Source organism: Micropterus salmoides, unplaced genomic scaffold (genome assembly GCF_014851395.1).
Source record: "Micropterus salmoides isolate LMB-PRFRI ecotype aquatic unplaced genomic scaffold, ASM1485139v1 Ms_hic_scaffold_3, whole genome shotgun sequence".
NCBI lineage: Eukaryota > Metazoa > Chordata > Actinopteri > Centrarchiformes > Centrarchidae > Micropterus > Micropterus salmoides.
In genome coordinates this window covers 28,661,484-28,679,341 of record NW_024042261.1, presented here as the reverse complement: position 1 = coordinate 28,679,341, position 17,858 = coordinate 28,661,484, and the positions used below count along the sequence as shown (strand labels likewise).

Here is a 17,858-nt window from a genome sequence, read left to right as displayed (position 1 = left end):
TACCTATTAGCCGCCAACCTGCTCTTTTCTCCTCAGCAGATCAGTTAAGCTCACCAGCTCATTTAGATCTCATTTAGAGAGGAATCAGTCATAATTGCCATGGTATCAACCACCTTGATGCAGTCTGCAGCTCAAAGACATGTCAAAATTGGTATAACATACATCTAGCTCCCGGGGTAATTGGCGCTCTGCTCACGTCTACAGACAGATGATATGGTTACATGTGGGAAGAAAGGACAGGCTTTTGATTATAATGGAAACCTGATTATTAAATATAAATGGGACAGAAATTCACATGGAAAAATGCAGATGGTCATAGCAAACAGCCGTTTAAATTATTTTTATGCTGTATTGCAGTTCAAGGTATTTTGTGGACACACTGTCTTGTCAGGTTTACATGTAAAGTATGTGCCGTGAAAATAAATAAAATGGTAACAGCATCTTATAAATGGCCAAATGGTGAGTTCTAATGATGTCCTATGTATTTAGTGTCCAATTATATACACTAAAAGGTGCTACTTTTACCTGGAGGAAATTTGATTTATTACTATTTGTCAACAAAGTGCCCCACATTAGATTTATGCAATCATGCAATTATGAATATCTCTAAAAGGCAATTTGATGAATTAAAGGTATAATTGAATAAATACATAATGAGTGATTTGAATAATGCAAATAGATTTTTAGATGTGAAAAGCTTTTAACTGAAAACAGTCTATACATAACATAAATTCATAGTTTTTAATTACTACTACTATATTTAAATCAGTTATCTGTTTCCCAATTTCCCTCACGTAACCTTTTTATATTTTCTTTATGGTAATGTGAAGAGTCTGTGTAAAATGCATGGACAGTATTAGCTCATGTGTAAAGTAGAAGTTGTCATTAGGGAGCTTTGTTTCACCCTTCTTTTTCCATTCTTTTACTTTTATCCAATACACAAAAGCCTCCGTGTTTTCTAAACCACTCCCCTTTGCTGTACTTCAGCAGTCAGAGAGATATGATATTATCAGGGTTTCTTAGCACTCATTGGCTAAGCTAAAAGCCTTCCAGTGGTTCATGGGCATACTGCGTTGCCAAAACAGCCTTTTGGTTGTTTCACTGCTGCATAAATCAAGCTTATTGCCAACACTGCCTAAGCATTTTAGACTATGTCTTACATGGTGACAAGAAAAATGAAAAAAATGCTGCCTGGGAAATGGTAAATAAATGATGTTCCAAGCCTAAGAAAATTGGAAAAGTAAATAGTATTTGAGATAGAAAGTGTCGTTAAAACAACATTTTGCTGTTTTTAATTCAATTTACATTATTTAACAGCCTCTATTATGTATGTGTGTAGGTATGTATGTATCAGAAAAGCCTGTAAGTGATGATGGTCATTTCTAAGATTCTCTATGCTCATTTCACTCCTTCTGTCTGCACTAACGCCTATTGGAAGGTGTAGTATTTTCAACACCGGCACCTGAAACATCTGGTCTGTGACATTTTCATTCACATAATTAGGATGCTATAGACAGGGACTCGGTAAACAAATGCAGCTTAATGTCGGCGCTAATAAGATGATGAATAGTTATAGTCTACTCTCTTGCTACGACATCCGTGGGGATGTTGGGGTAGAGGTGAGAGCCGAAAAAACTCACCTGCACCACTGGGGAAGAGAAAAACATGTCGAGTGACAGAGGACAGAGGTGTGGAGGATAGTGGAAGGAGACATCAAATGGGAGAGAGAGAAGTGGGATGCTGTCATTACCCCTGAGAGGACAGGTGTGGACCACGATTAAGACTGAGTTTCACTGGCAGCCATCTGGAAAAAACCCTCACATCACCCGCAAGGGACAGGACATTTGCAAGCATCCACAGCCGTGTGCACACGTGAGGCCACACACTCAGATGAACATATTCACACACACATTCAAACACACACAGCAGCATCTTTATGATGCGTGCTGTTAGGGTGAAACAAACAAACTATGTGTGTTGCAGTTGAATTTAGGGCTAGCGGGACGCTTGAAATGAATTATGAATACAATAATATTTTAGATCTTCCTGTTCCAGCTCAGCCTCAAACACAGACACAACCCCTGCTATAGGTCTCAGTCAGTCCGTCCGTACTACTCTGCTAGCTCAACTAAAATCATTTCCCTTCCTTTCTGAGCTGCAGGGTAATAGGGGAACAGGAAAATGGAGGGAGAGAAAGAGGTAGAGTCTAAATGAAAAACCAGCCTCGGTTTAACATCTTCCCTTTCTGGGGCACGGCTAAGCTTTATTGGATTTTTTTTCCCCGTCAAATCAGAAATAATTTTCTCATAACCTTTGGCACATGTGCAATGTCATATTTAATCACTTTCCTTGTTGAAATACACTGTACATGAAATTAAAATGCAAAGACAGGGACAAATAATAATTTAGTGTCTGACAAGTATTGCATATTATCTGGTCTCTACACCCTCCCTTTCTTGTTAAACAAAGTGATGCTGAATTCTCTACTCTGCATCTTAATGCTACTTTAATCAAAAGATGAGAGATCCAGGGATCTCCTGACCCTAACTTAATACCCCACCTCATTGTTGTTAGATAATCCTCAAACTGCTCTTTTTGATTGGAGACATTGAACAGGTACGGTCAATTTCAGGTTGAAAAGTATAAGGGTCAAGAGTGTAGATAAAAAAAGAGAGCAAAAACTGCTTTTTTTGTTGTTTTTTGATGTATGATGTGAGGAAAAGGGAGTACAAGGTTATCCTGCAGCTGTAGAATGAAGGTCAGATTGAAACAAAACATAGAAACCTATCAGTCAATAATGCAGTAATATCATTTGCTGATAAGGAGATATAATTCATGTTAAAGGCTGGTCTTAATTGCCTCTAATGGTCTGAAGATATTCATACATTCTAAACTTTAGTGTTGCCCTCTGTAAATTTTACTGCAGTGTCTTTCTCATTAATTCTAGTTTAGAGCAGTCCACATGTGAGTATTTCAGTGAGAGACCACCTGGGGTTAAAATGTGTAACAATATAATTATCTGCATTTATTCAACATTTCATAATCTTATCCATAAAATTGCTGTTTCTGTATTTAAGCTATTTTGAATCTGAATAAATCATCATCTTAAGATAGTATTGTAGTGATTTTGAAGGCCAAAAACACAAGTTAATTTCAAAGTTTAAGCGAGTCATTTCCATACCGTTAATGTAAAGCACATAGTGCATACTCTGTAATCCAGATTACATTTCAGGTTCTGATATTAATGTTTTAAATCTGAATCTAAAACCCCATCTGCAGCTAGCCTCATTAACAAGGCCTGTGTCCCCCAACACCCCAACCCCCACCCAAAACTGTATATCTTTGCACATGTAAATATTTTTTCATTTCACATATTACACATATTTGTTTTAATTGTTAATTGTTATTCTTCTACATTTTTGATTTTGCCAATTTATATATTTATATCTGTTTATTCCATATATATTTCTGCATTTATTTATGTCAACTGTATGTTTGTCTTCGTGGAGCACTTTATCTCCAAAGCAAATTCCTCGTATGTGTAATCAGCTACTTGGCAATAAAGCTTTTTCTGATTCTGATTTTGAAAACAAAATTGTTCTTATTTGCCTCAATAAATAAATCTTTAATAATAACAGTGGCAATAAATGCATTAGACAGTTTGACCAGTGCATTAACTGCAAAGCTGCATTTGAATCAGGTTTATATTAAGGCTCATTTCCTGCTCGTCATCGTCATCAGCTCAGAAGACTTTCATGCCCCAAAAGGTCGTTGTGCAAATCACTGGGATGGAAAAACAATTCATTAAAAAGTAATATAGCACATATCTGAATGGTCTGGTATGTATGAGGTAAAAAGCTCCTTGGGCATGGAGGTGGAGCGAATGTGAACCAACCAAAGGATCATTCAAGAAACAACCATCAAATTTGAATATTGAAACCAATGCAAAGTGCACTAAGATGCATTTCTTCATCTGGTGACTATTTTATAACAAAGAAAATGTTTATAAACCGATTAATTTGTTAACTCATCTATTAAACACAGAGGTTATTGAGTGCAATTAATTATTATTTATTTAAATTCTCACCATTTCGTTTTGAAGTTATCAGGGTGGACAACATTTCAGTTGGTGTCAGGGGATTTGTTTTCTCCCAGTAGTGAAAATAGAAACTGCAGCATCATGAATTAAATGACTCTCAATCACGCATGAACTCAGCAGTGCAGGAGAGATGGAGCCCTGAAACCCACACTCACTAAGAGTTGCTCCCATGGAGAGACCTCATTTGGATGCAGTTGATAGAATGTGATTTTGGTCTGTGCAGTTTGTAAAGTAGGATTTCCCCCCCCAAGATACATTTTATTCTCAATAAGTTCAGTTGCTCACATGGGTTTGTTTTCTGGTGTTAGGATGACTGATATTGGTTGTTTTAGGATTTATGAAAGGGTGCCAATGCACTCGCAATATTCCTACTCCTCCACTCCTGCAACTCCTTCTGGTACACCTACAGCAAACAATACCTTTGTGCTCTGAGCAATTACACACTTTTCTCAACATACGAGGAAACTTTATGTTTCTCACTTATTAGAGTTTCTGTTATGTTTCACAAGGAGGATGTCGGTAATAGTCACACAGCATGTCCTTAAGATCCCTGTTGTCTGGTCTACCCCTGCAGATCTGCCAGTGACTGTCAGCACCATTATTGAGAACACTGAAGAGATGAAAAAATATTAAGGCTGGGCACGATAATGCGTTTTTATTGCGTTAATGCATTAATTAATTATCACAACAATTATTTTATTGCATGTTAACGCAGTTTTTAAAAAAGTCCGTTGCCCACTGGCTCTGAATACACATAGGCCTACAGTCAAACCATGGGTCACAGGAGGGGTGGGATGTTGACCAGCCTGCAAATCACCCACCCAAACAAGCAGTGTAGGGAGGCTTCGGCAGGATGCAGCATGTGGGAGAATTAAGACAGTGCTCCACGAGTAAACGGCAGGCTCTCTATTGAGAGTAACCATGGCAATGGCTTCTGTGCACTATACAGCTGTAGCCTATTTGATAAATTAAAATTGTAGACTACATAACTTAACCTGATAGGCCTTCATCTAGTTTTGCGGTGATGCTCTGCCAGGCGCATTCCCTCCTGTTGATGTCCTATTTTGTAAACAGCAATAGACACACTAACAGCGAGGATCAGTCTCTCTTCCAATGATTTGTGCTGCGCATCATGTACAAAAAGTTCAAGACAATTCAACTTCAGCGGCGGGCATCTGCGTGAGGCGAGCACAACCGAGACAGTTTAACAGGAACGCACCCACTTGTCGCTACACCTTGTGCTCGACAACTTCATCTCACTCTAACAGGGAAACTTGATACTGATTAAACAGACTGTTTATGCTGCTCCCTGATAAAAGAAAAATGTTTCTGCTGATACCTGTTCAGAAAAAACCCCAAGAAAACTGGACTCTGATGGTAACTTCCTTTAACAAGCTGGAGAAAAGGTAATGCCCTGGCAGTGGCAAATAGCTTTGGTTTAATATTTGATTTGATAACATTAATGTGTAAGTTGTGTCACACTGCCTGTCTCTATGAGTTTTGTTCATTGGTCAGTTTGGTATCTGTTATTTAGTCTGTGTTTTAGGTTTCAGTCCTGTCTGTTGTCTTGTGTCCAGTTTACTCCGTGTGTTTTTGCTTGTTGGTCTGATCCTGTCTGTTGTGTCTTGTTGGGGAGTCTGTTTGTGTTGTTCTGTTATCTTGTCTACCTTGTCCAGTCTGTGTTATTATAGTTCAGTCCATGTTTTCTGTTTTTGGGTTTTGTTCTTGTTTAATTCTGTTTCTACCTAGTGTTGTTGTCATTATTGGTTTCTGTCTGTCTGTTAGATGTCAGTTTATGTTCCCTGCCAGTTTCTTTTATTTATTTGGTTATGATCACTCGGTGTTAGCTTGTTCTGTTCTGTTCAGCCATCTTAGTCTGTTCTGTCTTGTGGAGTTGCCTGTATTTCTTAGTTACTTGGTCTGTCCTGTCTGTTCTGGGTTTTGAGTTCCAGTTAGAGTTTTGTCTTGTGTTTTGCAACCTGTTAGTGTCTATCTGTTTTCCCCTGCTGTCTCTCTGCCTGCCTGTGTCTCATTAGTCTCATCTGTGTCACCTGTGTTGCTCCGGACCTGCTCGTTAGTCCCTGTGTGTATATGCTTGCTTGTTTCTTTCAGTCTTTGTCCAGTCATTGCAGTGCGTTGTAGTGTGTAACCTGTCTTGCGCTGTCTCGTCGTGTCCTCCTGTTTTTCTGCTTTCTGGATTATGTCCCCTTGGATTTTTCTGTTGGATCATCTTGTTTGTTTGAACTGTACCTGGACTCAGCAACTCATTGTAAGTGTGCTCGCTTTTAGTTTGCCAAAATAAACCTTTTGAACTGTACCTGCTCAGCTCAGTGTCCTGCATTTGGGTCCTCCAACCTGCTATAGCAAGGGATAGCAAGGATGGGCAGGCTGCTATAGCCTGCCCATCCTTGCTGCTTATTCTACAAGCAGCTCATAACCTGCCACCACCCCAGCTCCATCTTTCAGGCTGTACCTGATTAATCATGTAATTCAGTATTAATACCTGCTCTCCCTGCCTTATGGCTTTTCCACGTAGACACGTAAAAGGGGAGAGAGGTGTGCTCTCCCCGCCTCAAGGCTTTCCACATAGGCTTGCGAAAGGGTAGGGAGATCCCAGAACAGAGCCATACTGCCAACATAACTACAGCAGAGCAGCGGCACAATATCAGTTTTTAATTAAAGTTGTCCTGACTGAACTGATTTTAATGTTTTGAATCTAGCTAAATTGCAACCTAAAATGTAAAGGTTTCCTAAATGTTACTATATGAGCAACTTTGAAACCATCTACTCAGTAGAAAGGTTAAATTAGTAAATTTTTCTCTCTATGGTTGTATAATGTTTACAGAATTACATCATAATACATAAAAGCCAGTAATAAATAACCCTACTGTTCTGTTTGAGGTCCTGAAGACTTGGGGCCCATTGTTACAGTTGAAAAAAAATGCTGGACATTGGGTGGTGATTTTATTTAAAATAAATAACATTACATGTTTTCAATGATGTTTTCAACTAGAAAAAGTGTGTGTGTATTTTTACCCTTCTTCCACATCCTTCTACGTCAGCCAGCATGTACCCTGCTGAAGTGCTGCTGATTCTAAATTTCACTGTAAGGATAAATTTTGTATGACTATTACATTAAAATAACAATTATAATAATAATCACAAAAGTTCCAGAGATGCAATAGAAAACTCTTCAATTTTTAACTCATCACTTTAAAACACCCCTTATTCATTGCTCAGTACTGTATTTCTACAGAATATTGTGCAGGCCAGGATCCTCTCCACCAGAGTTTAACCTCGCCCAGCCAGCAGACTGCACTAGGCGGCCCACTAATGGACTGGTGTGGTGCACGGCAGGAGCAGGCGTTCCTAATGACCCGTAACTGAGCAGCACTGGGCTGTACAGTAAGAGCACTCAGGAGCCTCATGAAATCTAACCCCGATCTGATTTTGTAACAGCATGCGCTTCCTCAATAACATGGCGTCACTGGTGGGTGTGAATAATAGAGAAGCGAGACAGGCTCCAAGCACACAGTCTGACAGCAATGGTCCTCTCTTTCCACCCTAGTAGTTTTAGTACATTTATTACAGTATCCCCCCACTAGCATTGTTGACTAGCTAATAAAATCTGCTCTGGCTCTGAGATTTTCAATCTATCCCACATTTATTCAAGTCTATTTCATCCACAGTCACTTCTACATGCATGCAAACGGGCTGAGCTTGTCTATTGTTGAGGGAGGGAGTAAGAAAGACTGTGCTGATGCTTCACAGCCCTTAATCCTATTGAAAGTTAGGCCTGCTGTTTGTTTCCCTGTGTTGGCCCTATCAGTCACACTTAGATGAAGCCTGAGGGGAAGTAATATGGGTAGATTGGGCCTGAGTGGCAAGGGGAAGTTGCCAGGGCAGATGGGGGACTGCAGAGTAATACTCTGTGAAGTACCACAGCCAGAGGTTCAGTTCGCTGTGGATGGATGTGTAATGGTAATGAAGAGAGATGAGATGAATCTGATACTCACAGGAGGGAAATGTCTCACTCACATACACACACAAGCAATACACTCAAGAATAGCCCTATGGATTATAGGCTGAAACGCTTGCTCTTGATAAACATAATTTGGCACGGTGCTATTTCTGCAGTGTCTCCACTTTTAAATGTTTCGAGAGAGAGAGTGAAACTTAGAAGAATAGGAGTATAGTAAGAAGGGAATATGCTGACATATTACATTGTCAGTTCTAAAATCATGGAAATAATTTCTGTGATAGGCTACACTTCCACATGCTGTATCAGTGGATAATGCACTTCCTCTGGTGCACAATCAATAAGGACTATGGAAGATGGAAAGGGAGATAGGCTGGCATTTTAAAATGTCTACATCCTATGCCGGCACTATCTCGCTTGTTGGGACAACAATGTCAATGGGATGATTCAGTGTGCCGGTTTTTAAGCATCTACCAGACACTTTTAATGCATGGCTGGCTCATTTTTTACAGAATGTGCTATGACTTTTAAAATATGCAGTGATGGATGTCACATTCAGTCAGAGTGCATTTCAATCTTGTTGTAAATACATAAAATATAGATGTGATCTATTTTTACGGCATTTTATCCTGAGTACTTAAATAAGCTGTAATAAAATCAATAAGTAGACCTTTGACAAAACTTGTTATCTAAAAGCTAAGCAGATACATCCAGTGCTTTAACAGAACAGCTGTTCTGAAGCCCGATGAGCTATATAATGAGAAATAAGAGAATGAGAAATTATTTAGAGTCTTGTTTTTCCTTACCTAGCCTGGTAGCTAATGAGCCTGAGTGCCTAACAATGTCTCAGAGAGAAATTAATAGGAGGTGAGGGGTTGCACTTCTATTCAAATTAGGGGGAAAACCATCAATAATACTCTTTAGTCAGTCAAAAGGTGCAGGTTAGAGCTTGCAATGTGAATTCAGAACTATCCTACCTAACAAAACAGCTTGAAGAATCAGAAAAAAGCTCCTTTTTATTATTCTACCAGCAAATGAAGATTTATGGCTGCTGGTGTCAAATCATAGATGATTTACATAACGCAACGGGTATCCTGCCACTGGTGGAAGGACTGAAGGAGGGAGGGCTTTTAAAAGCTTTGAGGTTCTCCAGCAGGCATGACGCCTTATTAATATGCACACATATGTGCCTCTGTGAAATGATTTTGGGCAGATGATCATATCAGTCATATATGGGCAATTTATTTCTAATTTGCATGTTTAAAGCTAAACCCAAACCGGACCTTTAAATTGTATGTTTGCACCCTCTTTAACATCTCCGAATCCTACTTAACATTGTTTTATCATCATTGAATTGCCTATAAACCTGAATAATAAAATGATTAGATGTTCTAACAAGTCCTCCACAGAAAATGACTCATTTCTTCTGTTTGCAGTCTCTTCAGCTGGATCTATGATTTCTGTCTACAGTACTTTTTGTCCAGCAGGAGATCTAACAGGGGGGTCAAAATATACTATGACTATATATTTCACTATATAACATCAATATATTAGATAACATACATTATATTCCTCTTTCTTTGAGGAATATACAGTATATTTTTAATACATAGCCCATAAAAAGCAACACTATGTAAGATAAGTATTTTGTGCTATTAGGGAACCCTGTTGTTTCAGACAAGACATAGCAACTGTGTACACAGAAAGAATGCAAATGTATGCCTTTAATTTCATGAAGCTATCGGCAATGGCTGGCAGCCTCTCTTTTTCTCTTCTTAGCTGTCTTAAGAGGCTGCTGAGCCCGGTTATGTTGCCTGTCTCTAGTTAGACACCGGCGCTCTCCAACAGCAGCAGCAACCGACGCACTTACTAACGTAACAAATGTGAGAGTTTGTTATCTTGAGGTGGTTTTTGCCTTTGTCGAAAAAGAGTAAAGGGGAGATGGAAACACTTTTTTTGAATAAGTTCTGAAGTAGCCAACTTGTAACTCACAACTGATCAGCTGTTTCTGCTGTCGCCGTATTGCCCGGTTGTGCAGAGTTCTGCATGCCTGCTGAGAATTGCATGCACCTTGTGGCTGGTAACGCTCATTTGTGCTGAGGAAAGAGGTGGATGCAAATCTCGGCAGGTAGCCTTCATCATCTGTTCTGCCAAATTATGCATTCACCTCTTAAAGGTCCTTTTCAGATATCACCGCATATTTTTGCTCTATCTCAATGAATGCTACTTCTGAGTGTAATAAAATATTAACGACTCTAAACGTTGAAAGTAAAATGTATACTTCAAATCATTTATCACCATTGATAAACCCCACAAAGGATATTAAAGCGTTTAAAAGCCTTATTTGGAGGGGCATGCAATTTTTGGCAGGCATGCAAAACTCGGCATAACACCGGATATTCACACAGAGACATGGCTGGCAACTTGCCCGCTTGAAACACATTTCTGAGGACTTCTCTCCATTTTTCTAAGATCAATGACCATCAGGTTCATGCGACTGGTTTTGTTTCTGGTTTGGAACTAATACGTCTTGTTTATTACAGCCATGTGTAATGCTTGCCGTCCAAACCAGCTGATGGAAATGCACATATTTTGCAATTTCTTTTTTTTTCTTTTTTGCCACATTTCAAAAGTAAGCTTAAAATTCACATGAAAATTAGATGGAAACATGGCTAATGAGTAAAACCCAGTCCAATATGTACTCGGGTTTTCTCTTCCTCGCTTCCTCCAACAACTTCTTATATGGTTTCTTTGCAGCCTCTGTCAGATAACCATACTGAGAATACCAAGTTAGCTTCTTCCAAAAAACATACATAGTACATTATATACTTTCTGCTTCTTCTTATAGCTTGCTTGCCAAAGGGTTTTGTTGTGTTGTGGTGCCATAAAGCTGTGTATAGTGATAGAAATCCTGCCTGGGATTTCAGTCTCATATAGCGCCATAGAAAGCCCCCATGGCCTAGAGAGGCAATTATAGTGACATCACTCACCGTATTACATGTCAGTGTACCATCAAAATGATTTTGTTGTTATTTTAAGACATAGTGTTGCTTTAAATACGTCCTTCTCTGGTGTTGTAACTATGCTTTATAGTCATTTAACTATTTTGTCAACTTCATCAAATGCACAACCTCAGTTTTTGGCAAAGGGAAGGGTAAGCACTTAATTTTTTCAGCATACTGAGTTTTAATAAAGTCAGAAAAATGTAAAACTTATTTAAAGAAAAGGGAAAGTGGTTGAATTTGTGATTATTATGTACACATAGAGCAGTAGAATCAACAGAGCTTTCAGCAATGAGGAATGTCAACAAAGCACAATGGTTAAAGAATATTTAGCATTAAATAAGATTGGCACCAACCTATCAACAGTTTTACAATCAAAGTGAAATATGTACAGAAAAAAGATATTTGGTGTGTATCTCATCTCTAAGATAGTGTTTTATACTGATCTAGACAAGAATGATAGTCATCAAAATCTTATTTCACTTTGTCTTTAAAGGACCGAGGTATACATTCCCAAGCCTGAAGCTTGGAAAATCAATCAGGAACATAAGAATGAGTTCCACGCAGTTCTCTTGTACGGCCATCTTGCTATGCCCAGGTTAGCTTTAATCATCACTGATCCCTTGCTACTATTCAGAAGCTCACGGCTCCTTCTCCTACCCTGAAAGCCTTTGATATGGATAGGTGTGAAACTGGCTCTCATTGCTGATCCCTACCACCACCAGGCTCACCATCCCAGTAATTCAGTTTGCAGTCTCCGGTTTGTGAATTGATTACTTTGCTTTGCCTCCTTAAATTGGTGTCTGGAGAGAGGCTCTCTCTCTCTTCTGAAAAAGCTCTCATCAAGTCAAGTGGAAATCTAATATAGGAGGGTAATGGGAATGGATAGTTGGTGACCTATGGTTCAGAATGATGTGTGAGGGTGATGATTTGACGTCTGCAAAGATGAGTCCATAGCTGGCTGCATCCCACTTGTTTTCCGGTGGGCTTCTCAAGGTCCTAAACAAGTCTTGCACTCCCCAAGCCAGCTGCACTGCCTTCAGGGCAAGAGAAGTGTAATGAAGGTCCAAGGTCAGATTTCTAAAGCACGCAACAGAAGTGTTCCTGGTGGGAAAATAATTACAACAATACCTCCTTTGATTATCAGACCTCTCCTCTCAATCTTTTTTCACTTTCCCTACCGTGTATCCAGCAGATGGTGTGCTCTGTGATCGTATGTTGAGATTACATGCTTCATGGCTTGCCAGCACTTAGGCTTTTGCCAGTGCAGCAGGAGGTTGCGTAAGAAAAAGGGCCACATGGTGGTAGGAGGTGAAGAATTGAGGTGACTATGAATAATTATGTAGGCATGTCTCAGTATGTCTGTCTGACTAAGTAATGCACGTAGAGCTTACAGGACATTTACACTTCCTAGACTAGCCTCCTCACCTTTAGAATCACACTTTTGCTGTGTCGCTTTTTTGCACATTCATCACACCTTTCCTCAATCTTATTTCTTATTTTTCTAATCCTATCATCTTTGTATTCCTCACCACTCTGCCATGTCTAGACATTTGCAGACTTTGGTGTATCACTGATCGATGAATCACTCGGGGTAACATGTGTGGCACAGCTGGCAGTGTTGTTTTCCTAGGAGCCACAAATCACAAACAAATACATCCACACATATATACAAAGATTTTGAAATTACAAAGACCCTAACAGAGTCTACATATACTATGATAGATGAATGTCATCCCTACAGGCATCCCTTCTCACCAGTCAGTGCACCACATGCAAAATGTCCTGCTGCAATGTTATTATTGTATGTGAAGAATGCCGGTCAGACGAAATTTCAAGGAAAAGGGCATCTGAAGGGCAACTTTATCCCAGTAGGTTGGAACACAACCTATGAATTACTTAAAGTGTTGTTGCAACTGACATGCCCACACTCAACATTCTCATGCTTAACCTATCTCTTTCCCATCTCTGCTGGGTTTTATAAAACATTACTGACCCCGGACAGACTGAAGCCTTGCTTCCTAACCCCACAGAATAGCTGGAGTCTTTGTGGAAGGCGTGTTGACATGCAATTAAATAGGAGCAGAAATGTCGTTTAAATATTTCATCACTCGAGTGAAAGAACGGTAGGGAAAGAGGACTAGTGTCAGTTTTAGTGCATGGGCACAATTTTTGGAGAGCTAAGACAGGTTTTTTATGCGCGAAGGAGTAAGTGAATGAAGAATGCAAGAGGGAGGGGAGAGATGGATAGATGGAGAGGCGAAATGTGACAAGACAATGGAATATGGGGAAACTGAGTGAGAGGGGAGAGAGTGTAAAAAGAATGGACAAGTCAATATGTTTTTGCTTCCTGACTCAGGGAAAAATGGCCTATGTGTACAAGGATGCTTTAGCTTAGCCACACCTTGTGAAATTATTAATAAAGGGGGCATGGGTAGATATACTGAGCAGTGCATAAACTTGAACATATGGCACCTATAATCTTGTTCCCATTGAAAAATTTAAGAAGGATGTGCAGTAGAGCAGTTTCACCAAGGGAAAGAAAATACATCCAAGACCAAGGACTTGCTCAAGGTCATTACTTTTTTCTTTTCTCCCCTCATGACAGCCTTTTCAGAGCAAAACCACTTTGTATCTTCTAGTTGTGACACAGTTATATTCTTCACACATTTGCATAGGTTACAGCAGCAGATGATCAGTTATACTAAGGAGTTGCCTTGATATTTAGAAAAGCAGGTTAGTTTGAAATGAGATTACCACCATAGTGGGACAACAGTAAAAGAGAAAATGACATGCTGTCTAACAGGAAATTACTTTATCTCAATACCTGAATATCTTGTCTCTTCTAGCTGTTTTGTAAGTTACACTTTAATTTTTGGGTAGTTCATAGCGCCAGTTACTTCATAATTAGATTGTGCCTTGAACCCGAGAACAAAACTGCCTAACTCAGATGAAGTTACCAGTCCTCTCTACTATCACATATTTTAGGAACATATTTTGACTTCGTTCCTCTTCCAAGAGAAAAGGCATAATTAATAATTGCCTCGACTTTGAAAAGCCTCTCGAGAATGTCAAGGCAACTGTGGTGCAAGCAGAGCCTTGCATCTCGTGTTCTGTGTGCAGCCTAGATTTCCTCCTCTTGAGATTGGTGTCTCCCTGGCGACTGTCTGGTCCAATTCAACCCAGTGCTGATGGCCTGTAAAATCCCAGTTCCTGGAGGGCTAGCTTCTAAAACATTCATCATTCTTTCACTTCCCTCTAGGTGCAAGCTCAGCCTATATCAGAGGATTTGACAGGGGCTTTTTCTTCAGTCCTACTAGAAGATTTAACAGCCCCCTCCTCCATCACCCCTTGCTTAAAGAGCAGGACTTTCTAATCACATTTCTATTCTTCACCCTGGTCAATGGACTGGCTGGGTCATGAGCCATGTGCTTGCTGTGTTCAAAACCCAGCTTACATCAACTCACCTGGTATGTGTCTGAATGTATGTAACCTTCCATTACCTTTGGTTAATAATTGTGTTACAGCATTGGAACAGGCTATTTCTATGAAATCCTTGAACAAGTCTGAAAGATGATGATTCACAGCTAACAGTGCGGAAATGTTCAACTTGAAATGCTGTTTCTTACCGTTCACTTCAACATACCTTAAACTATACTAGCTGTAAGGAAAGGAGGACACATTTTGCTCATGGTACTCAAACAAACATATCCCAGCCTGTTAGTGTGCATGACTGGCTTCAGATGAGGTGATGGAGGGTCCTTTTCTAGCTTTGATTCATCACTGTAAAAGCTAGACTTCACACAGTTCATTTTGTCATTCAACACTAAGCCGGTCTGTTGCTTTACCTACACAGAATGAAATAAGTTGTTGCTTCAAATCAGCAGTGACGAATGTGCAGTTTTCCACAGTTCTTGCCAGTACCTCTTCACAGCCACGGGGCTATTAGTTGCTAAATAAAGATCAATACAGAACAAGAGATCCATGCAGATACTAGTACTCAGGGACATTTACTCATTAGTTCTGCACATTTGTGTTTGAAACAGAAGTGGCCTTTGTACATAAGAAAAAAGATTCTCCAGCTATAGTCAAAGAGGAGATAAAGAGGCCAGACAGAGCCAACAGGAAAATGAAATTACATGGAAGGTAAGTAAAGAAAAACTATTGGAAAAGAAGGAGCAACTTTTGAGGCAGGTCGTAATGTATGTAGCTCTTTGCTTAAATGGGCTATATATAGTTTTTTTTAATGAAATGAATCACTTTTATACCGCCTGTGTGTGGGTTGGAACCTCACATAAAAGTGATTCACTTGCCTGGTTTTTCGGCTCTGACAGCCAGTATGCAAGTTTCTATGTGAGGACTCCGGGTCGAATTTTCCATGAAATCCATTGACTGTTACGTGCATGCGTGCTCCCGAGCCTGTTGCCTTCTGAATCTGTACCGTGCACGCAGCAACAACACTAGCACTAGTTATATGGCTTTCCATATTACTTCACCAGGTAATACAATCCATATTACTATCTTTTATACCACTGGTAATATGTCAGTGTTGATTTTAGTTTGCAAACATTATGTAACAGTAAAAAGCAAATGTGGAGCGATTTGTTAATAGCCTTTGGCTAGCTATAACTAGCTTAGAATGATACAAGGCTGTGGCAGCCAGGTAATGTTAACATGGATCTGCTGCTGTTTGCTTCGTAATGTTCAATTTAGATTTATTATATACAGTATTATTATCATACTCAGGTACACAGCTTTTCCACCGTCTCAGTCTCTGTAACTTACATGACCCATATAATATACAATAATGCAACATAACGGCACAGGACAACACCACAGTAGAATACCCATTCACTACAGTAATGTTACTTGCTGCGGTCTAACTGTTATAAAGTGTGGCAACAATCTCATTTTTAAAAATTCAGTCTAGCTCACCAACCGTTTCTTTCCTACGGTTAAAGATAAACAAATAGTTACTGAAAAGCGTCAGGGAAGCTAATGCTGATGTATCACGTCAGCTAAATGCAGTCAGCAACATGCATGGATTAGTTCAACGTCGGGCTGATAAAAATATTACTGTAATGTTACAGTATATTCAGTGGGAGTTTACGTATGTTTCCAGCACTTTCTGTGAAGTTCATGAGCGGATTTTGCTCGCTCATGAGGCGAGCACGCGTACAAGCATATACCTGGTTGCAATCTAAAAACCGCATCATTAGTGGTCACTGAAAATTACATAATGCTCCTTTAAAACAAAGAACAGTTAGGGCTAGCTATGCAGAAGTGGCCTCCAGTAACACTGCCTCACCTAGATACAGTACATGAAACTGTATACAGTTACCACTCTTTGTGCTGTTTTTGTTTGATCAGAGCAAATAGAACACATGTCCATCAGTGCTATACTCTCCACCTGTGTCGCAGTCTGTTGGCTCTTGTGAAAATTCAAACAACCTTCTGATTGTATTTTTTCTCTTAGAAAACACAGTTGTTATCTTATTTGAATCTATCTACAAAACAATGATAAAATACATAAAGAGTCAGTTCAGAAGCTTGGGCTTGTTTTTAGTGTTCATGTAGTTATCCAAGGCTGGGTCCTAAACAAATGTATCTCTTCCCTGTTTCTGCTGATGCTGTTTGTAGACTCATCCGTAAGTGTTCGGCTTTATCACTGCTCCTCTGGGAAAGTCCAGCTAATAGAATTAATTTAATTTCACGTTCTGTTTGCATTTTCAATTGCTTTGTTTGTGTTCTTACACACTCTGTTAATCCCTTCCTTCGGTTGTCTTAATCAAGGTAAATTCCAATATTTAAATGGCCTGTCTGACGACATCACACAGCACAACAAACTCCTCTCTCCAGTCATCCTTTGTTTCTCTGTGTGACTGTGACTTCTGCAGCAGCCGTCGACAAAAACAAACATTCTACTGATAAAGGGTATTAGAAACACCAAAGGCTTTGCATCTAAAAATCTGTCTGCAGCTTTTCTTTATATCAGCCTTCAGCCAGTACAAGTTGGCAGATCGTCTCTTTGGGTGGGAAGTCTGACTGGAACAGTTACTGCTTTGTCCCTGGCACTGATAGGTCCAAAGTTACTGCAGCAAGGGCACCAAAATACCATGTACAGTATGTGCGATGATGTCCTCCGAGGTCTGGTATTGGATACTGTCAGTAAAAATAAATTACACACACATATACACTGAGTCTCATAGGCAGTATAGCCACATTTTCCTCTGAATATAAAACAATTTAGAATCTTGTCCTTGGGGACTATCTGTGTAATTTTATCTGTTGTCTTGGGCTTTTTATCATTAAAATCGGCCAGTGTGACATGGAGCTGCGGGCTAAGCTAGAAGTGTATGCAGTAACTGTGAGTGTGTGTGTGTGTGTGTGTGTGTGTGTGTCTCTGTGTATGTGCATTTGCCAGATATTAAAATTAAAGAGTGGCTTGGTTAATCACCCTTTATCAAATGCTCCAACCTGCTCCTTTGCAGTCACCTTCACCGATCAGGCTGACACAGCCACTGAGACGCTTTAATAACATTGCTCATCCAAACAGAATTGAACCTGAAAGGCCTCAGCTATTGGAAAGATCCCTTAGGAAGTGCAGCTAAAAAGCCTGGAACTAGACATCGTACAGGGACAGTTAAAAGTGATTAAATGTATGCCTATGGTGCACCAGCCGAGAAAATGCACACTGGGACAAAGCAATACTCACGTTAAAACAACTGTTGTAGAGGTTATCCAATTACATGAGCAATAATGCAGCCATACTGGAATC

The 17,858-nt window shown here is 39.7% G+C and overlaps 1 protein-coding gene and 1 long non-coding RNA gene across 2 annotated transcripts in view; one reads left to right on the top strand and one right to left on the bottom strand.

Moving 5' to 3' along the window:
* rtn4rl1b (reticulon 4 receptor-like 1b) overlaps positions 1 to 17,858 on the bottom strand; it is a 194,646-nt gene that overhangs the window by 64,344 nt on the left and 112,444 nt on the right.
* LOC119883408 lies at positions 6,221 to 7,751 on the top strand. The gene is made up of 2 exons (XR_005440636.1): positions 6,221 to 6,368; positions 7,356 to 7,751. It is a non-coding gene; the product is annotated as an uncharacterized LOC119883408 (long non-coding RNA).